This window comes from Lithobates pipiens, unplaced genomic scaffold (genome assembly GCF_037356315.1).
Source record: "Lithobates pipiens isolate NorthernLeopardFrog02 unplaced genomic scaffold, aLitPip1_a1.2 Scaffold_3, whole genome shotgun sequence".
NCBI classification, from domain to species: Eukaryota; Metazoa; Chordata; class Amphibia; order Anura; family Ranidae; genus Lithobates; species Lithobates pipiens.
This window is the reverse complement of record NW_027507790.1, coordinates 80,753,851-80,776,093: the sequence shown is the minus strand read 5'-3', so window position 1 is coordinate 80,776,093 and position 22,243 is coordinate 80,753,851. Positions and strand designations below refer to the sequence as shown.

The 22,243-nt window shown below is 40.3% G+C and overlaps 1 protein-coding gene across 20 annotated transcripts in view; it reads left to right on the top strand.

Annotated features, from left to right (window-relative positions):
* Positions 1–22,243, top strand: part of PITPNM2 (phosphatidylinositol transfer protein membrane associated 2) — a 451,974-nt gene that overhangs the window by 134,274 nt on the left and 295,457 nt on the right. For 2 of the 20 annotated variants that reach the window (XM_077461877.1, XM_077461881.1), the window contains one exon: positions 3,286–3,391. The exons of 17 other annotated variants lie outside the window; for them this stretch is intronic. The gene's annotated coding sequence lies outside the window, so the exon portion shown is untranslated. Of the gene's footprint in view, positions 1–3,285; positions 3,392–5,122; positions 5,631–22,243 lie in introns of those variants that run through there. One more of the 20 variants, XM_077461880.1, reaches the window with a different exon arrangement.

Below are 22,243 nucleotides of genomic sequence, written 5' to 3'. Positions count from 1 at the left end.
GGGGAAAAAAATCTATTTAAATCTTGAATTGAGTTGAGAGGTCAAATCAATTCAAAATTTCAGCAAATCGATTCAAAATTTCAGAAAATCTATTTTTTTTTAATTGATTTTTTTTCACCACGACCGGCACTGACACCGTGCTGGTCCTGAGGTGCTGCGGGCAGGAGTTTTTAGGCGAGGCTGTGGCTTAGGCCTTGCCCGAGAGGCCGGACGCCTCTGACTAGGCCAAAGCCATGGCCTCGCCTAAAAACTCCTGCCTGCAGCTCCCCAGGACCGGCACGGTGTCCATCAAAAAAAATAAATAATTTGATTCGTGAATCGAGTTTTTTTTTTTTTTTAAATCGCAGATTTTTTTTTTTTGAGTAAATCGCCCAGCTCTACCCACAGGTCCCATGAACTCTACGTCCCCCGGCGACCCACGATCGCTGTGTACAGAAGCAGAACAGTTTGCGAACAGCGATCTGATCTCTGTCCTGTCTCAGTAAGCCAATCCCCCCCCCCCTACAGTTAGAACACACCTGGGGAACACACCTAACCCCTTGATCGCCCCATAGTGTTAACCCTTTCCCTGCCAGTGTCATTTTTACATTGATCAGTGCATTTTTATAGCACTGATCAATGTAATAATGTCACTAATCCCCAAAAAGTGTAATTTTGGGGTCAGATTTGTCTGTCGCAGTCCCACTAAAAATCGTATATCACTGCCATTCCCAGTAAAAAAAAAAAAAAAAAGTCCCTAAATCTATCCCGTAATTTGTAGATACGATAACTTTTGCGCAAACCAATCAATATACGGAAATTGCGATTTTTTTTTTTAACCAAAAATATGTAGAAGAATATATATTGGCCTAAACTGATAAATAAATTTAGTTTTTTAGATATATTTTTTTGGATATGTATTATAGCAGAAAGTAAAAAAAAAAAAATTATTTTTTTCAAAATTGTCTGTCTTTTGTTGTTTATAGCGCAAAAAATCAAAACCGCAAGGAGAGTAAATACCACCAAAAGAAAGCTCTATTTGTGGGTAAAAATGCACTTTAATTTTGTTTGAGTACAGCATCGTGTGACCGCGCAATTGTCAGTTAAACGACACAGTGACCTATTGCAAGAAATGGCCTGGTCATTAAGGGGGCAAATCTTTCCGGGGCTGAAGTAGTTAAAGACAAAAAGGTTTATTCTTTTAGGATATGGCACAATTACCACTTCTAGACGTTTTTAGCAAATTTTCACTTTTTGAGTTTGGGACAATTTTAAAGGTAATGTAGTGATTTAAATACATTTTCTATACCTATATTCTATACCTATTTTAGGACTGAAAATAACCGCTATTTTTACTTGGGTAAATATAAAAAAATATGTATAAATATTTCATGTTTATCACTTATACCACCACTTTTTTCTCTGGTCGACTTATGCTGTGAATAGACCTGAGCTGGGAGATCTACTATTGTGCATGTACATAAATGAAAGTGAGAGCCGGACAACACTCCCCCTCCTTCCTTATCAGAGAGAAGTCAACAGTAGTATAGGCAGTACTGAACTTGCTCTACAAACTGAGTGTCATGTACCATGTAATAAATGTTATTTAAAACTAGACATAAAATGAAAAATGTAATATAAAAGATTAGTTAATCTATAAACTTAAAAAACGCAACACAAAGGCGCCTTTTAGAGCCATCAATTTATTTCTAGTTTTGGATAAAGTTTGAAAGATTAAGTTTCCCTGCCAGGTTTTTATGTCTGTCTGTTACGCCATAAGGGAGATTTTCTCACTTCTTGTCCCTGTGACCCCACTTTTCCAAAAATATGTTATTTGTCCTTATTTTTTTATTAATCTGTATTTGTAGTTCTGTCCATACAGTTTTGAGAGTTATGCCTAGTACACCCGATTAGAAAATCATCTGAAAAATACCACTTTCGAACCAATCGTATAATAATCTGATCACTCGTACACATCGTTCGAGAGCCGATCACGACAGTTCATTAAACCCGAAGGGACAAAGTTTTCTCATATGATATCAGAACGAATGATTTTCTTTTAATCAGTACAGTATTCATCTGAAAAAAAAATCTGACAACTAAGACCACATGCTCGGAAACGAAAATAATGTATTACAATACAATACAACACATTACATCACTTCTGAAATTGTATTCTGTCGTACAAGAATTTCCGTACCTTTAGTAACCTCTTCATTTTCGATGTGAGACTAGCATGCAAAAAAAGAAGCAAACAAAAGAAAAAACGGACGATCATTTGTCCGACATTCTCATCATTATTATTTTTATTATACAGGATTTATATAGCGCCAACAGTTTATGCAGCACTTTACAATAAAAAAAGGAGACAATACAGTTATAATACAATAAAATACAAGATGCTTAAGAGGGCCCTGCTCAGAAGAGCTTACAATCTAATAGGTTGGGGCAAGTGGTACAAAAGGTTGTAACTGTGGGGAAGGTTGGAAAATCTTAATTCGATCAGCTGCTGCAACCAATTGGCTGCAGGGCTGATAAGTGTATCTTGACAGTTGAGGGGTCTCAGCTGTCAGAATACAGTAGCACAGCGAGGAGAATTCCTCCATTCCTCGGCCCAGTGGCTGATCAAAGGAAACATTATTTATGACCAGCCTTACACACTGATCATAAATTCTAAATCTGTTGTTAAAAAAGAGGTTGGAGGTCAGTAATGCTCATTGGGGCTCATGTCAATGGGCGTTTTTTTCCTGCATTTGTCATGTGTTTATAACCCATGTGAAATGCAAGTCAGCAAAATCACATGAACTATACACATCATAGTTCAGTGACTGCATTGGACCTACTTTGTGTTGCACTTCATTTCTTTGAGACCAACGTGTCCTGAGCAGGTCAAATGCAACCTTTGCTGTTCAAACGTATTTGCCATTCAAACGCTTGCATTTGAATAGCAAACATGGCATTTGAAAAGAATGTCTGTCAACATGAGCCCCTAGAGAAACTGCCTGAACATCATAATGTTATTATTCTAGGTGTATTTGAAAGGTGCTGAATAAGGTCCTTGAAGATGCACCAGAGTACCTTCACAGGGCACATTAATGCATGTGTTTAGGAGCCTATTGTAAGTGAGCCCTTACCTCCCTCTTACTACAAGGAATACTTCCTCTTGTTGTATTGCATACCACTTCCAGATTGTGGTCACAAACAATTAAATGTTAGAGAACTTTAATTATGGCTTAAAATAAAGTGTTTGAGCAAGTATAACTAGAAATAAACCACTTTTCTTTTCTTTTCTTTTTTTTTTGATAGTGGATCGCCCTCAATTTTTCTTGTTGACTATCATCACCAGGAGTGAGAGTGAAAAAAAAAACACTTTGGGTTGTTACCAGAACAGGAATAAAGGGGAAATCTTCATGTGAGTACTAGTTCTGGTGACCCTGGTGAGAACTAGGGAATTCCCTCACATTGGAGGGATTTCCTCTTCTGTAGTAGCTGTTGGACTGGAAGTAAAGGGAAAGGTCTCCAGTAGGATACAGCAAAAAAAACAAAAAGGCTGCGGTTAGAGCTACACGATTCTGGCTAAAATGAGAATCATGATTTTTTTCCTTAGAAGATAAATCACGATTATCTCACTATCTCTCGTGGCGTAACAGCATCTTTCACAAAAAAAAAAAAAAATGGGCTAACTTTACTGTTTCTTTTATTTTTTTTTTATTTTTTTTTTATTCATTGAAGTGTATTTTTTCCCAAATAATTGCATTCGAAAGACCACTGGGCAAATACAGTGTGACATAAAATATTGCAACAATTGACATTTTATTCTCCAAGGTCTCTGCTAAAATATATATAATGTTTGGGAGTTCCAAGTAATTTTCTAGCAAAAAATATTGATTTTTACCTTAAGAAACAAGTGTCAGAAAAAGATTAATGCCCCTTTTGGGCCGTTCAGGTCTGCCTGTCAGTTTTATAGGCAGACCTGAATGGACGCTACATAGACCTCTATGGAGCATCAGATGTCAGTGGTGACATGTCCGCTGACATCTGACCCGCTCCGATCCACTAAAGTGTGACGGAGGAAGACGCTATTTTTCCATCTGTCATCGTATCAGATGAAAACGGACTCTACGGTCCATCTTCATCTGATCCCCCATAGAGTAGAGCGGTGCTCTGAAAGGTCCGTCCCTGCACAGTGTGCAGAGACAGACCTGTCATCTGACTGATCAGCGGGAATCGACGGAGCGATCCCCCGCTGAGCAAAGTGGAGCCCGTACACGGACACGTCCGTGTGAAAGGGCCCTTAGACTTTAAGTGGTTAAACTTCCTGCATTTACACGTTGTTAAAAACTTGGCAGACTGCCTGAATTTTTTTCTTTACACACAGAAGTTTCCCTATGATCTAAGAAGGAAGTTAGTTACAATGTTTCATTTTATAAAACTGTCAGACTGCCCAATGTTTTCTTTTGACAGCTGAGTGAGCAGATAAGTCTCTCCACTTGTTATATGAAAGAATCGGCAAACTCTGCAATAGAGATCGTGAGAGGGGTTGAATCGTGATTGTGATTTTTTAGCAATTAATTGTGCAGGGTTATGACTCTTCCTTATGCAATCCAAAATGGGGAAAAAAAGGTTTTGACGTTAGTTCTATTTTAAAGTAGATCTCTCAGTAAGTCTCTCAGTGCAATGATGACCTCTATGGTAACAGAAGTGCTGAAGTGATCATTATAATAAAGCTCAACACGTAGATCTTAAATATATTGGCACAAACATATTTTAGTCTGAAGACTGTCATATGCAGCTCAAATCTCTTCCGATAGCTGCTAAATTGGCTGAAATTCGGCTTGGCTTGGATGGAACCACGTGGAAATTTGTTGGCCGAACAGTGGCTACATCCAACCAGGTGCTGCTACTATTCAGATATTCTGACAGCCGCAAGTACATGCTGTTTAGTGCTGATGGAGGAATCTGTTGTATTTCTTTTTTTCTTTTGAACAAAAGAAATCGAGTTGTGTGTGGCTAGATTTAGTTAGGGCTGAGCAACCCACATGTTTCTAGCTGCTGATAGACTACAAGTCCAGATGCATTATACTAGCTGACAGTTTTTAGTGCATGCTGGGGTTTATAGTAGACCTACATTGGTGTAGAAGAAAATATTTAGATGCTGTTTATGCAATGCATGTTTTTCTCACATTGAGCAGTGTAGGAAAAGGTGTTCCCTCTGGTGCAATGCTTTGATGGCCTCCTGTGTTCAGCCGAGCAGTTAAATAGCAGCATTCCATGCCCATCTGCTATTAGTCACTTAGTCCACAAGCTCTACGTTTATATCACGGGTACAGGATGTGTGTGATGGCTGCTTTGTAACTCTACCATATCCCTGCATCTTCTTCAGCCTCTACTCTCTTCTCCATGGCAACTTAGTTCTATGTTCTTTCAGGAGATGAGAGAAATTAATCTGCTTTTTTTTTTTTTTCTTTGTGGCTTTCTTCGTTCTCTGTCTCTTTTTGAGCATGGCTCTTGCATCCTCGGTGGCATGCATGGTTCGTTATGCTTCTCACGCCTGCTAAGCAAGAGAGTCAAGGATGGCAAGTGATGACGATGAAGCCTGCAGTGAAGGACTGGGGACATCCCGTGTGGGGTATTAGCTTGACAAACACAAGGTAATGCATTGCAAACCTCAGGTTAGGTGTGCTTGTTGTTAAATTAGCAGCCTCCCATCTTCTCTCAGCATAGTAAATGAAATCCCTGTGGAATAAGGGGTGGCCTGTGAAAAAATGTGCAGCATCTATTTGGCATATCTGTCTTTTGTCTTCATCTTGCTAGCTGGTTTACTTGGAACCTTAACCCTTACCCTTCTGCTGCGGATGATTTCTTTATGTTTAGTCTCCGCCGGCCATTTCGTTTTAAGCATTGCAGTGAATGATTAAGTTACATCTGCTTCGTTGCTCTGAATCAGCAGACTGGAGCCTTCTGTGCTACCAGCACAGCAAGCTTTAGGCCTCTGGACCAGCTTCAGGGCTCCTTAAAGTCCATCACAGTGAGTATGTTGAGCGTATTCAGTAGCTCAAAGAGCAATATGCAGAACAGTCAGGAAACTGAAATCTGATTAGTCGATCTGGATTACTGTTCACTGCACATAATCTCTTCTGTTTGCACAGCATAACTGAATAGGTGTCTTCTGATGGTACATGCCACCCCAAGGTGCCTTGTACGGATGTAATTACCATGCACATACTGTAGTTTGTCATAAGACTTAAGATTACCATTGTTATAGATTTTGTGACACTGGCTTATATGTATTCAAATTTATGAGGCCTGTCTACGTTTTCAGCATATTTTGTTTTTCTGATGTGCAGTAGACACTCAGGCCCCACACACACCTAAGTGTTTTGTATCTCGAAGCTTCACTCTTCAAAATGCTAAACATCCAAATTGTATTTAGATGGTGGCTGTCAACATATCGGTGCTTAGACACCTGTAGCTCAACACCTGACGATCCAAAAGCTACATGAAATAATTTTGAGGCAGAATTGACCATTTTGGCTATATTGACTTCATGGGAATTCCTCAGATGTGTGAATCAATTATTTTCTGATGCGTTTTCTTAAGCCTGTAAGAACTGATCTCCTCCCTCAAGTACTTCCAACCAGCTAAAAAAAAAGTCTGAAGCTTGAATACACATGTAACATGCTTGAAATATGCTTCTCAAAATTGTTTACATGTGCAAAAATGCTCATAAGTACGCCTGATACTCCAAAAGCTACATGAAATAATTTTTAAGGCGGAATTGAGCATTTTGGCCATATAGACTTCATGGAAATGCCCCAAATGTGCCTCAAATGTGTGGCTTGAGCTTTTTCAGATTTTTCTTCTTTTTTAGCCTTTAGTGACTTATCTCCTCCCCCTGCCTGACAATCACTCTTCTCATGTGTGAATGTAGTCTTCAGGTAATATACTGCTATTTGTTTTCAGCTTTTTTTTCTTTCCCAGTAAATTCCTCACAATATCTATTATCATTTGATATGCTTTGGACTGTTGATTTGACCTGCTGTCCAAGGAAGCTTGTAATGAGAGGTTGCCATTGCGGACCAACTGGATTAAGCACTTTTTGAGCTTACTGACTCAGAACAAGTATTGTGATAAGGAGTTTAGAGTTCACTTGTGATTTACTTTTTTCCAGGTCAGTCAATCGATGTACTGAGGACTGAGATAGCTAAGCAGCTAGCATTTTTTTTAATCAAAGATAGCCCCCTCCTGTTTAGTTACATAGATTAAAAAAAGACATAGATCCATCATGTTCATACAATAGAAAATAGGCCAAAAAAAACCCTTATAAAACATTACCTGATTTGCTCGAACAGGTAAAAATAATTCTTTCCTGATCCCTAAGCCAATTGGATATTCCCTGATTCCACAATCTGGTGTTATTACTTCTACATATTAATATACATTTACATAATCAACTGAGTTGGCTAGAACTAGTCTCTCTGACGTAGTCTATTCCATATTTTCACATCTCTTAGTCCTTGTATACACGGTCGGACATTCTGATGGACAATGTCTGATAGGACCGTGTTGTCGGCTAATCCGACAGTGTGTGGGCTCCATCGGACTGTTTCCGTCTGAGTATCCGACGGACCAAGTTTTCCAGCTGGGCTAAAAAAATTTCCGACAACATGATCCGATCGGACTTTGTCCTAACATGTGTAGAGAATTCCGATCGGAAAGTGCCACGCATGCTCAGATCAAATTCCTAGACCAAAGCTATTGGCTACTAGCCTGAACGTATTCCCGTCCTAACGAAATAAATGTCAATATATGTCTTACTTTTATATGTTTTCTTTAAATAAATAGTTTTTTTATATGACTTATTGTCTTGATATCCATTTTCTATGTATAAAAAACATCTCATGTGCCCCGTAATAGTCCCGATACTCACCTCTCTCCCCTGTTGATGTCTCCATTGGGAGATAGGAGATATCCACATTCCTTTTAACCTAATCTAATGGGATGAGGGTGCACATATACAATTATTAAACCACTATACCTTTTTAAGCTCTTCCTTCCTTCTAACGAAATAAAGTCATCACGTTAAGTACGATCGGATTTTCTGACAACTTTGTCTGACTGTGTATATGCAACATTTTCGGACAAAATCCGTCTGACAAAATCTGACGGATTTGGTTGTCGGAATGTCCGACCATGTGTACAAGGGCTTACTGTTTGGATTAAACCTTTTTCCTCCAGCGGGAAGGAAAACGGGTGGAAAAGATGAAAAAACATTCCTTGTCAGTAATTGTGGGAATAACACAGGGAAAGCCCACAACCCTTATAGAAAACTGAGAAGGTACAGGGGAGGAATCTTATTTAGGTTGTAAGCAGTTGTTTCAATTTGTTCGTGCAGATATATTCCATCCAGTAATACCATGTGGTCAAGAATTTGGAGTGAGTGGTTTTTTAATGAGCTGGTTAGACTTTCCATCACCCTGCTATCCTCTCCCTGTCTGAGCCACTGTTGGATTGTTGGCTGTTGGGCGATTTTCCACAGTGCTGGCAAAGTGGCACAACATCAATTTTTTCTAGGCAGCTATTATGGTGTAGGAGAAGGAATTTGGGCGTTTTTTGGAGTGGTTGTTCTGTAAATTTTTGGGAGATCCCATGAACTTGCAAAGCATCTGAGTGGACAGGACCAAAATACTATTATTTATTTTATTAATTTTAATTTGATTTATTACTGATAGTTGTAGTAATATATTTAAAGAATGTGCGAGTGTTTGTCTTACTTTCTTTCGCAACCTGTTGTTCCTTTTAGAATTTGTGTTTTCTTGATTTCCTTTTTATATATCTTGTTATATTCCTTCTAACTTTCAAATATAAAAAAAATAAATCCTTCCTTTTTTTTAAATATTTGAAATGCCCTTTTCCTATTTTTTATGTCTTTTTATAACATTGGACGTGGACCACATAGGTCAGTGATGGCAAACCTTGGCACCCAGATGTTTTGGAACTACATTTTCCATGATGCTCATGCACTCTGCAGTGTAGGTGAGCATCATGGGAAATGTAGTTCCAAAACATCTGGGGTGCCAAGGTTCGCCATCACTGACGTAGGTTATACTTACTATTGCCCACAGGAATATCTTCTGCAATTTGTTTGCATATAATCAATATTGAGCCTTCCCAAATCTGTTCTGTGTCCCTTGATAACAGTATTTCCTCCAGTTCAAGTCTTGGAGAGCAGCCCTCAGCATTGAAAAATTCTCCTACAATAAAGTGTTTTTGTCTTTCTAGTATGTGCTTATTGTTTACAACTCAATTAAATCAATTAATATTATTGTTACGGCTACCCAGATTTTCTTTTATATCAAAATTTTTAATGAGCTCAACATTGTTTTAGATTAACAGATCCAGTAGAGCATTCATATTAGTTTGGACTTCTATAAACTGTCCTATAAAACTGTCTTGTAATAGCTTTACAAATTTATGCCCTTTGTCTGTTCCAGCAGTGCCATTGTGCTAGTCAATTTCAGGGTAGTTAAAATTACCCATAATTACAACTGTCCCAGCCTTTGCAGCCCTTTCTGTCTAAGGAACTGGGTAACAGCTGAGAGGAGCTACAATAATTAAAGAAGTGTGGATTTTAGAAAAACATACAAATTCATCTTCCTGCTGCAGCATTGCGCTGGCTCTAAGCCTGAGAACTGAGCAATCTCATGACAGCTGATCGCTCAGTTCGCGGTCCACTCTGAGCAGAGAGATGTGACTGTAAAGCCTGGTACACACTACAGGTTCTTTTTCGTGTAACCCACTGACAATTCTGGTCGGGAGCCACTGTCCTAACCACGCAAGGTTAGTCTAGTGATCTCCCTCATTGAGCTGTCGTAACAGTGGGACCGACCCCCCCCCCCCCCCGCCAGAACACTCCGATCAGCGTTTTCTGCCATTGGCTGAAAGTGCTGATCTGGAATTGGTAAGCTGCTGGTTTTCCAGCATGCATGTCTGACAGACCGACATACACATGGGCAGAATGTCGGCCGGTATTTTTTGTAACGGCAAATGTCAGCCAACATTCTGCCCGTGTGTATGGGGCTTTACTCCTTTACTCCCCACTCACTGCAGTGGCGGGCTGGGAAGGGAGTGGGTGGCTCAGTCTCTTACCTAAAGCTCTCAAAGAAGCTGAGCCAGCTGTTGGTCAGGCATCTGGGTGAATCCTAACATTATTGTCTGGATCCTTCCAGAGCTTGGACGAGCTCTTTGGTGTCAGCCGATTCTGGGTCACCAGAGTGAGTGCACTCCTGTGACCCTCAAGAGAAGTATGGCCTAAACAGCTATGCGCAGTTTAACTAAATGCATGGAATGTGTTGACATAACTTTGTAAAATATAGGGAAATCTGTCCAATAAGGTCACAGGCAGCAAATATATTATTTAATTCCTCCCTGCTAAACTAACAGAGTTGTTCTTCTTCTTTTGTCTTAGGGAGCATTTAAGGCAGCCATACATGGATTGAAATTTGGCTGGTTCAGCAGGGAAAAAGATTTCAGTGAAATGTTGCAAAATGTTTAGTGATTTCAGCATTGTTTGCCAATGCCCACACCCATTCTATGTCTTATACTTCTGTTTTCTGACAGTGTGCTATATTGTACTTCTATTCTTTACGTGGTGTTTTTTGAAACCCTGTGAACCAAAAAAGTGAACTGTGAAATGCACCGCATACTAGCTCATTGCGAACTACTTACCATAGAACAAGGGGTTGGTATCTGATCCTGGTCACTGCAGAGGAAGCTGACATGTTACCCTCCGCATGTCTTCTGGGTTTGCGGCTTCGGGGCTGGGAGTGGCCGGAGCCGCAAATTACGTCACTCCCGGGCTTGCGCGCAGGAGTCTTCTTTCCGGCAAGGTCCGGCAACGTCTGCCAAACCTTCACAGAGCATGCGCCGCTGACATCAACGGCTGCATGCAAAGTGAATATCTGCTACCGTACAGGTTTAGCAGATATTCATTTTACCTACAGGTAAGCCTTATTATAGGCTTACCTGTAGGTAAAAAAAAAAAAAAGGGTATACAACCACTTTAAGAATGTCAGCAGATCGGCCTCTACAAAGTTGTCAGAGCAGGGTGTGGCAGTGTGTTACTGGATTTTAAACCGTATAGGCACCTTTTTTTTTATGTTTTACATAGGTATACCCACAAAAGGGGCCAGCCTGAAGTTATCTAGCGTGGAAACATAGCATAGCACTATTTAGCTTCTAGGAGCAGAAGAAAATGCTAATAAACAGCTTCTAGGAGTTTAAAAAAACACTAGTGTGCATGGAGCCTAAGGATAAAAGTACTAGCACAAATAAATGACTTGGGAGCAATATAGATGGAGGGGTTCTTCTAAAGAAATAATGTTGCATTGTAGCAACTATTGTTTTTTCCGTTTTGAACAAAGTCTTCACATGGCATTGTAAAATTTTTTTTTTTTTTAATGATTTTAAAAACAATTTCTGCAGTTTATGATTTCCTTAGTTGGCACTGAAACAGCTGGGGATATTTCCTCTAATTGTCTCTTTATTTGCATTTACACTTCTCAGACTTGTCAAGTCTCACACATTTTGCATAAGTGTTAAGGCAGTCACACAAATCTACAACCATATCATGCAAAATTCTGCGTATAGACAATACTGCTTGCTCAGTTTAGTGGCAGCATGTCTGGTGAAGGATTCTGGGAAATGTAGTTATTTAAAGCCAAACTCTGAGCACCAGAAAACAAAAAACCCTTCCTGTTAAATGTTTTGAGAGAAGTTGATTGTTAGATCAGTTTTTCTGCAGCGGAAGCAACCACACATGGATCGAAATGCAACCTGTCCCTGCTGAACTGGTTGAATTTCAATCCTTCTGTGGCCAGTTTTACCCCCTAGATTTAAATGAATTTACCCTTGCAGTGCCCCTGTCCCTGGACTACAAGAATTTAAAGTTTTCATTTTTACCAGGGTTCAGCCTTTACACGTGTATGTTAGCATGGGGACTTCACTAGCCTCTCCCGTTCTGTGGTATTGCAGATAGGCAGCAGAGGTAAGAACCTGCTTCTAGATCCAAAATTGACAGTTTTTCAAGAATTCTTGCTCCCTTAGTGTAAGCAATATCATGCTGAACAGTACCAGTTTTAAGAGTGTAGGATAACAAATACTCTTAGGCTCGGTTCACATATATGCGAATCAAATGCATTTTTAAACGCATCCAATTCACATTACATGTGAATCAAACCGGCTTTCAATGAAGCCGGTTTGCACATGTCCTGGGTGACAACGGTTCGTTTCTGAAAAGAGTCATGTGAAAATTTGGATCTGGTGAACAAAACCGAATCGGAGCTGCAAACTGCAGTCGGACATTTGTGACCCTTGCTTTAGGGGCTGGCTACCCCATAAATCTTAGGACCAAGCTGTACAAAGAAACTTGACTTCTCTCGAAGTTGAAGTTAAGCCATGCCTCATCCCTTAGTTTATCAATGCCATAGTCTTATGCTGCATACACACAAACGTTTTTTCCATCAGAATAAATGCTGACGGTCTTTCCAATGGAGTTCCTCTGAAGCGGACTTGCCTACACACGATCACACTAAAGTCCGTTAGTTTAGAACGCGAAGACGTACGACGGGACTAGAAAAAGGAAGTTCAGTAGCTAATAGCTGCCCTTGCGTTAGTATTTTGAATTAGTTGGTTGAGTGGCAGCCAATGGAGGGATTGGCAAACACACAGGTGGACGCTATTTACCAATTAGGTGACTTCTAAAGGCAATCAGTTCCACTAGATTTTAGTTAGGGTCCGTCGGAATAGCATACAGACGAACGGTTTTCCCGATAGGAATTGATTCCGTCGGAAAGATTTAAAACATCTCCTATTTGTAGGTTCATTAGAATTTTTGAAAAAAAAAGTCAGATGAAGCCCACACACGATCGGAATATCCGATGAAATGATTCCGTCTGACCTTTTCTGCCGGAAAGTCCGGTCGCGTGTACATGGCATTAGTGGACAGTTGAGGCTCAACTATGGATTTTGTGCTGATATGACAACAATATACAGAAATGTTTTTGGTTGCTTTTGGTTATTGCACTTTATATTGCCTTATTGCAAATGAAATATGATGGATGATCTTACAGTTTGTATGAAGGACTTGGAATCTTTCTGATCTAGTATAACTTGAGCAAATGTGTCTCTTCGAATGTTCTCACGGAGCTGATTACACACTACCACCAACAGTGGCTTAGTGGTTAATGCCTCTGCCTTCTAACACCAAATAGAGTTTGCATGTTCTCCCTGAGCCTGCGTGGATTTATTTCAGGTATTTCAGTTTCTTCCCACAGTCCAAAGACAAGCTGGTAGGTTTATTGGCTCCTGTCTAAAACTGTTTCTGGCATGATATTCTACTGAGCTCTCTCAAGATGGCTGCCTCGCCATCTATCTCAACAGCCACTGGTTCCCACTGCTGTAAATCACAGCCAGTGAGGCAGGGGCAGGGCCGAGCCCCACTCTGTGTGTCTTATGGGCGCTGGGTTAGAGAGGAAGCATGCACGAGTGCCCCCCATGGCGCGTTGGAGGAGCCAGGAGTGCTGGTGGGGGACCCCAGAAGAGGAGGATCTGGGCTGCTCTGTGCAAAACAAATGCGCAGAGTCGGTAAATATAACATGTTTGTTATTTAAAAAATAAAAATGTTTTCTATACTATTGGTGATTCTTGCCATCCAGTGACTGATATCTGTCTTCTCCATGTATGTTGGGGACATCATCCGCTCTCAGCCAGGCAACTGAGGGCTTCTCTTGGGTGGGCACACAACTTCTTTCTTCCTTTCTGTAAAAGCAAGCCTTCATTAGTTACAGATATGTGCTACCTTATTATTGAAGGCAGTGAGCTGTGCCTAAGATGAGGAATAGACATCCGTCAGCAAAACTACAAACACTTTATGAGTCTAATTAATCAAACTGTTACATTAATTAATTTGCATGACTCGTAAAAAATAGAAGCCTGTTATCATAATGGAAAGTAAACTGTGAAAAGTAGAAGTGTAAACATGCAGAGGTGAAACCAGACAGGAGAAAAGCACCATATACAGAATAAATATTGAAAGTCTTCGATTTTATGGTGTTTGCATTGATAAGATTATGAATCGAAAATCTGGTCTTCCTACGGACTCTGGAAGATTTGGGCAATCTAACGTCTGAAACCAGCCTGGTTTGTTTTATTGAATCTGCCATCAACTTTTCTAAAATGCTTCCAATATTTTTTGACATGAAATATAAATGTTTGGATGTAGAATGAATGGGGAAGAGAAGGGATGAGCAGAAACAACAAGTGATCAGTTACACATTTCTTTTGTGTAAGTCAATGAAGATGAAGACTGTTGGGCACATGGAGCATGTGCTAGCTATAAGGGATGTGTCAAGGTAATTTAGGTGGAATAAAGGCAAGCAATGCTTCAGTTCCCAGTTATATCCAAGACGATCGCTGCAATCGGCTAGACCTTGTAAATGTCTTAGTGACTCTAGCAAATTAGACTATTAAACTATAGGAATTCTCTAGGGTCAGTCAATTGGAAAGATAACCAGAACCAGTGCTTTTTTTTTTGTACAGGAGGAATGCAGTTCTGGCACAGCCAGCACTGAATGTATGTAATGACAAAGGGTGCTGAAGGGGCTATTAATGATTCCCCCTGGGGGAATCTATTATTGCTGGTGGGGATCTATTTTTGCGTGGGGTCTATTGTTGCTGATGGAGGATCTATTGTTGCTGGGAGGAGTCTCATATTCCCAGGGGGGTCAGTTTTGAGAGAGAGGTCTATTGTTGCTGGCTGCTAGAGAATATATTCATGTTGGTTGCTGGAGAATCTGTTGTTGCTGGGGTAGTTTTTGTTGCAGGGTGGGGGGGGGGCATTGTTGTGTGGGGGATCTATTGTTGCTGGCTGCAGGGGATCTATTTAGCTGCTTTTTTGTTATAAATAACAAATCCCATACAAATTACTTAGCACCGCAGACTACTTGGTTCTGTACTCTCTAATAGGGGCGGTGCTGGGAGGTGGGTAGGGGGCAGAGACAAGGGGTGACCCATAAAGGGGGAGTTCCTGCACCTACTCTCTGACCACAAATAATTAAGGCTAATATCATATTGTGAGAAAAGGAAAATAGAGGTAAGAGAAAAGGGGAAAGGGAGGGGGAACAGTAGAGAAATGCATACAAGATTAGATCCCTAGACATTGTGTATGCTATTAGAAGTTTTATTAAACAAAAATCTGCGAGGTGGATGGATAAATCAATTCACCCGTAGAAAAAACAGCGCCTAATATTCAAATAAAAGAAAAGAAATAATATACAAATTGCGCTAGTGCAACCTATTGTTCTATGGAAAGAATATTTCTATCTTCCCAAATGTAACCATACAATCACAATATTGTCCATGAACACTGTCCATATATCTAAATTGTACTGAGTACTTAGGATAGTTTCAGGAAACGAATTGAAACAGTATGTCTATTTCAGTCCATCCACAGACAATAAAATTAATAGCCAAAACAAAAATAGAATGTCCTGGTATAAATCAAGAGGAGTGTACGATGCAATCCTCCCTTAATATGAAAAAACAGTGGTCACGAATTTGCTGGGGTACAATCTCAAGACTGGGGTGACCCCCCCTTAGTAATGCTCTTACCAGATATGCCTGGTTACATAGGCTCTTCGAAAATGCTCCTCATCCGCTCGATTTCATCCGGTTCGTCTGCACTAGGTAATACACGGTCGGATGTGCTTAGATACGCGGGCTCTCAGATGTTCCTCATCGGCTGGATCCCATCCACTGCATACACGATCGGATGTGCTTGGTTACACGGGATCTCAGATGTTACTCATCGGCTGGATCCCATCCACTGCATAAGTGCCGGGTGATTCAAGATCTCCGAAAGAAGCAATTACGGGAAACAAACATAGCGTAATACTGTCTTATGAAAACACAATTTATTTAAATAAAAATGTTGCACTCACACAAATAAATTGTGTTTTCATAAGACAGTATTACGCTATGTTTGTTTCCCGTAATTGCTTCTTTCGGAGATCTTGAATTACCTAGTGCAGACGAACCGGATGAAATCGAGCGGATGAGGAGCATTTTCGAAGAGCCTATGTAACCAGGCATATCTGGTAAGAGCATTACTAAGGGGGGGTCACCCCAGTCTTGAGATTGTACCCCAGCAAATTCGTGACCACTGTTTTTTCATATTAAGGGAGGACTGCATCGTACACTCCTCTTGATTTATACCAGGACATTCTATTTTTGTTTTGGCTATTAATTTTATTGTCTGTGGATGGACTGAAATAGACATACTGTTTCAATTCGTTTCCTGAAACTATCCTAAGTACTCAGTACAATTTAGATATATGGACAGTGTTCATGGACAATATTGTGATTGTATGGTTACATTTGGGAAGATAGAAATATTCTTTCCATAGAACAATAGGTTGCACTAGCGCAATTTGTATATTATTTCTTTTCTTTTATTTGAATATTAGGCGCTGTTTTTTCTACGGGTGAATTGATTTATCCATCCACCTCGCAGATTTTTGTTTAATGTTTTTTAGTGGTTTTATTGATTTAATACCTTTTAGCGGTTTTATTGATTTAATACCTTTTAGAACAGCTGCTTAAATTCCACAACTCCCAGGTAGAAAGCATATTTTTTAATGCTAAGCGCCTTTTATTTGCGTGGTTAACGGGCGGAGGTTATCCCAAGCAAAGGCACATATCTATTAGAAGTTTTGTCTTTGTTTTTGAGACTAGGAGGGCTACTTGTATGCCTGTAACTGAATGATTTTGTGTACCACTAACTAGAATAATTTGCTGCCTGTGCATGCCTTGCTTTGAGGCGTGGCAGCCAAGAGGGGCCATGCTGTATCTAGGCCCACACCTACAATTGACAGCTATGACTTCAGAAGAGTGTTACCATACAAACCATGCCATTAGTTTATCACGTTTTTCCATGTGTAGATAGACATGAGATCCTGTATAGCAGCTGACTCCACCTTTTTGGCACCAGGGACTGGTTTTGTGGAAGCAAATTTTTCCACAGGCTGGGACAAGGGAATGGTTTTGGGATGGTTCAATTCTATTACTATTACATTGTATTATATAATTAAGTAAATATACAATTCGCCATTACACAGAATCGGTGGGAGCAACTGAGGGTCCAACCTGGGGAGGGGGGGGGGGGAGATGCACCAGATGCAGCTTTACAATTGAACTGAGATGCTCATTGCCACTATAAGGCCTGCTACTAAATGCAGCGTGTCACTTGCCAGTCTGCAAGTAATTGATTTAGTCTGGTCTCTGTGCAGTCCAACTTTTCTTGCAATGATAATATGTATTTGCAGCTGCTCCCCAGCGCTAGCATCAGTGCCTCAGCTTCACCTCAGTTCATCACACATTCGATTCTCATAAGAAGCGCACAACCTAGATCCCTCGTATACACAGGTTACAGTAAGGTTCATGCTCCCATGATCTAATGCCACCGCTGATCTGACAGGAGGCGGAGCTCAGGGGATAATGCGAGCAATGGGGAGCGGCTGTAAATACAGATGAAGCTTCACTCACTTGCCCACTGCTCACCTCCTGCTTTGCGGCCTGGTTGCTAGCAGGCCACAGACCAGAACTCACCCAGGGATTGGGGACCTCTGCTATATACCATGTTTTGTTTTTTTTTGGCTGAAGAGGTTATGGTTGCACACATAATATTACCGGATATTAACATTAATATGTAATAAGACCAGAGATTTTTAATCCAGGAAATATTTGATTTATGGATAAGGAAGGATTTTTTACCCCTGCTGGAGCAAATTGAATAATGTTTTATAGGGTTTTTGCCTTTCTCTGTGTATAGGGTTCTGTATATACAGGTTTTCTATTTATTTTTTCTATTGGTTGAACAAGAGAGGGATGTGCCTTTAGTATGGCCAAAATACTGTACATTAGAGCTGTACGATTAATCATTAAAAAATCGTGATTGCGATTCAACCCTCCTCATGATCTTAATACAGCATTTACCCAATTCGTGTTAAACAAGTGTAGAGCCAAGCAGAGCTGTCAAAAGAAAAAGAAAACTCAGCCGGTAAATGTTTATCAACAGCGATAAAGAGAAACCATGGGGTTTATTTACTAGAGGCAAATCCACTTTGCGGTACAAGTACACTGCAAGTGCAGTCACTGTAGATCTGAGGGGGACATGCAAGGAAAATAAAAAACAAAATTTTTGCTTGTACATGATTGAATGATAAAATCAGCAGAGCTTGCCATCTTCCCCTCAGATCTAAAGTGACTGCACTTCCATGGGCACTTCCACGTGCACTTGTAGTGCAAATTGGAGTTTCCTTTAGTGAATCAACCCCAATGCATCTCTCCTCGGTTCTTTTAGATCAAAGGGATGAACTTCCGTCTGTAAATGAAGTCAGTTTAACCACTTAAAGACTAAACCTTTTCCTGACACTTGTTGCTTACAAGTTAAAATCTGTTTTCCTTGCTGGAAAACTACTTAGAACCCAAACATTATATATATATTTTAGCAGAGACCATAGAGAATAAAACATAGAGATTGTTGCAATGATTTATGTCACACTGTATTTGTGCAGCCGTCTTTCAAACGCAATTTTTTGGGGAAAAATACACTTAAATGAATAAAAAAAAACTAAACAGCAAAGTTAGCACAATTTTAAGTGTAATATAAAAACACAATCAAACCTCTGTATCAATCAATGTGCTATAAAGACCCAAAGGACCTTTTTTGGATAGTGGGGTGGGGGGGGGGGGTGGGGGGTGTTAATCACATGTCCTGGTCATTCCAGCTGCAAAAATACACTGATTCTTGCCGCTGGTGTCTGCTAGCCGCCAGTAATGGGCCATGTGAATGTGGCCCAAAGGTCATCCACTTCTAAAGGGTTGGAAATGCTTTTTTCATTGCAACACTGACACATTTCAAGTGATTTTAATGAATGCTGACCCTCCTATTTAGAAATCCTTTTGAGAAAGGAGATGCTGAAATATCAGTTTCTCAACCGAGAGAATGTAAGGAGTCTGCAAAAAAAAAAGTTTGCAATATACTGAAAATATGTAGTGATTATATGTAATTCTCTGAGCGAAATGTAATGACCAAAACCTTGTTTTTAATGATTTACTATGGCTGCACTAATCCCTCTTGTGGTCATAGATCCAACAATGGTGTAGTCAAGATGCATGACGAGATGTTTTTATTACCATGCTTTATTTGATCATTTGAACAATTTTTAGTCAGCTCTTTTATCACAAGCATCTGCTGAATTTACAACATACATATTAGATTATAAAGTTTGGCCCTATTTTGTATGTAAAAGTTAATGCACAAATTATTTTATGGATTCTACTCCAAATCATATGGATATGTTTTGTCTATTTGTTTTCAAGTTTATGGCTGGATTCACACCTATGCATTTATAGTGTTTTTTTTGCATTTTTGCAGATTTGCACTACAGTCCATTTAACATGGTTCCCTATGGAACACATTCTGTAGTGCAAATCTGCAAAATGCAAAAAAGCACTAATAATGCATAGGTGTGAATCCAGTCCTATGCTTGATTCACACTAATGTGTTTTTTGATGTTTTTTGCATTTTGCAGAAATGTAGGGAATTTTTTTTTAACATGGGTTCCTATGGAACACGTTCACATCAATGCATTTTTGTGCCTCTGCGTTTTTGAAAAGGGCCGTGGACTTTTTCTTTCCCCACAAAATTCAGCATTTTGCATGTAATAGACTTCAATGGACCCGCATCCAAAATGCACATGCTGTGTTTTTACAGCGATTTTGCCATGATTTGCGTTTTGGAATTTGAGTTTCGGGGGCGGCTCGGGGAAAAGACAGTTCACTGCTTTTTTGCTGAATGGTGATCTGGTGGTGAATCAACATGGTGACAAGGTGCTTTGGGGTAGGAGGGGCTCAGAGCCTCCCTACCGGGTTGCATGCTTGGATAAGGGTCTGGTATGAATTTTAGGGGGGACTGCACACCATTTTTTGTTTACACTTTGGCATAGGGATGTCCCCTCCTAATCCATACCAGACTGAAGGGTCTGGTATGGTCTTTGGCATGGGTTTTTTTTCGTAAATCTTTTTAGCCGGAAATTATTATTTTTTACATTCACCTGTGAGCGGGGAAGCCCACTGACAGCTGATGACTCATCGGTTGTTAAGGACTCGGCGGCCGGCTTCCTGGCCAGCTCCTTGGCAACCAGCTATATACAGTGAATGTAAAAAAAAAACACAGATCGCAGTAAAAATGCAAAAAGCACTACAGCAACGCTCAAAAGAAAACCCGCAAAGATGTGAATCGAGCCTTACTCACTCTGGCCCTTTTTTATAATTATAGGTTAAATTGTGAGGCGTTAAAAATGTCAGGATTTAATTTCTATCTGTGATCCATCTGTCCCCTATTTCTAGCCTGTCCATAAAAGAAATAATGGATGTGGTTGTCATCGGGACAAGGAGGCACTGGCAGCAATAAAAGCATTGCCACAATGTCTACTGCCCTATACACATGGTCAGACATTCCGACGACAAAATCCATCAGATTTTTTTTCTGACGGATTTTGGCCCAAACTTGTCTTGCATACACACGGTCACACAAAGTTGATCGTTCAAAACGAGGTGACGTAAATCACGTACGACAGGACTATAAAGAGGCCAGTAGCCAATAAAAAAATGACTATGGTGTATGGTATTTTAGTCATTCATCTACTCTAGCTTGTGGAATGAGGAAATGGACATGGTGCTCCAATCAGTTGCCTAGCTGTTGTGTGTCTGGAAAACAGATGACCATGACTATAAAATCATTATTTACAGACTGCAATTCTAGCTCATACAGACCCAGAAAGACGAATTACTAAGTGTAGTAAGCAATAGTATTCAGTTAGAGTTTATCCTTCGTCTTCCAGTTCACAGAAATTTTATTGCAATAAGTAAATGCATCATTGTTGCATTCTTCTCTGCCTTAGAGCCATACTGCATGAGCGACTTTGTAGCAACTACAGCTATCTCTGCTTGTTCTCTCTGATGGTTTGTAGGTAGCTACAGAGTTATGCCGCGTACACACGACCGGACTTTTCGACGGACTAGATCCGACGTTCTTCCCGACGGACTTTCGGTGGAGTTCCAGTGGACTTTCCGAATGAACGGACTTGGCCACACACAATCACACCAAAGTCTGACGGATTCGAACGTGATGACGTACAACCAGACTAGAATAAGGAAGTTCATAGCCAGTAGCCAATAGCTGCCCTAACGTCGGTTTTTGTCTGTCGGACTGGCATACACACGGACGGATTTCTCGATAGGAACTGGGTCCAGCGGCATTCCGGCCGAAAAGTTTGAAACATGTTCTATTTCTAAAGTCCATCAGATTTTTGGACAGCAAAGGTCCAATGGAGCCCACACACGATCGAATTGTCCAACGGATTCGTTCCGTTTCACCTTTCCTGACGAAAAGTCCGGTCATGTGTACGCAGCATAAGGCTAATGACACAATTCTGTTAAAAATAAGAATTCACCAGTGACATGATTGCTAGAAAATGTAAGCAAACACTCACCTGCATTCTGTGTCACTCCCTTGTTGCCGAACACACTTCCAAATTTAAAGTGGTTGTAAACCTCAGACATGAAATATGAACTATAGTCTGTGTACTTGTCCCAATTAAGAGGACTAATGCCGGGCACACACAATTGGAAATCCCGCTGTGAGGTTTTAGTCGAAAAATGCGACCGTGTGTATACTCCATCGGACTTTTTCTGGTGAAATTCCTGCCAGCAAAAGATTGAGAGCAGGTTCTCTATTTTTCAGTCGGAAAAATTTTCCTATTCAAAAATGCGTTTATCTGTATGCAAATGTACGCGCAAAAAAATCACACCTGCTTGGAAACAATTCGACGCATGCTTGGAAGCATTGAACTTCATTTTCTCGGCTCCTTTTAGTGTACATCACAGCATTCTTGACGGTTGAAAGTTCAGAGAACTTTTGTGTGACTGTGTATATGCAAGGCAAGTTTGAGTGGAATTCGGTCAGAAAAAACATCCAAGTTTTTGCTGACGGAATGTCTGATCGTGTGTATGGGGTATAAGTGTGTATCAGAGTGAGTCACTTCTGATAAGTTTTCCTGACACCAAGAGAAAAATGGTGACAGGGGAAGGACCTCCAGTTGATTGGCAGCCTCAGCTCTGTTCCCGTGCGCTGTTTGAAGGG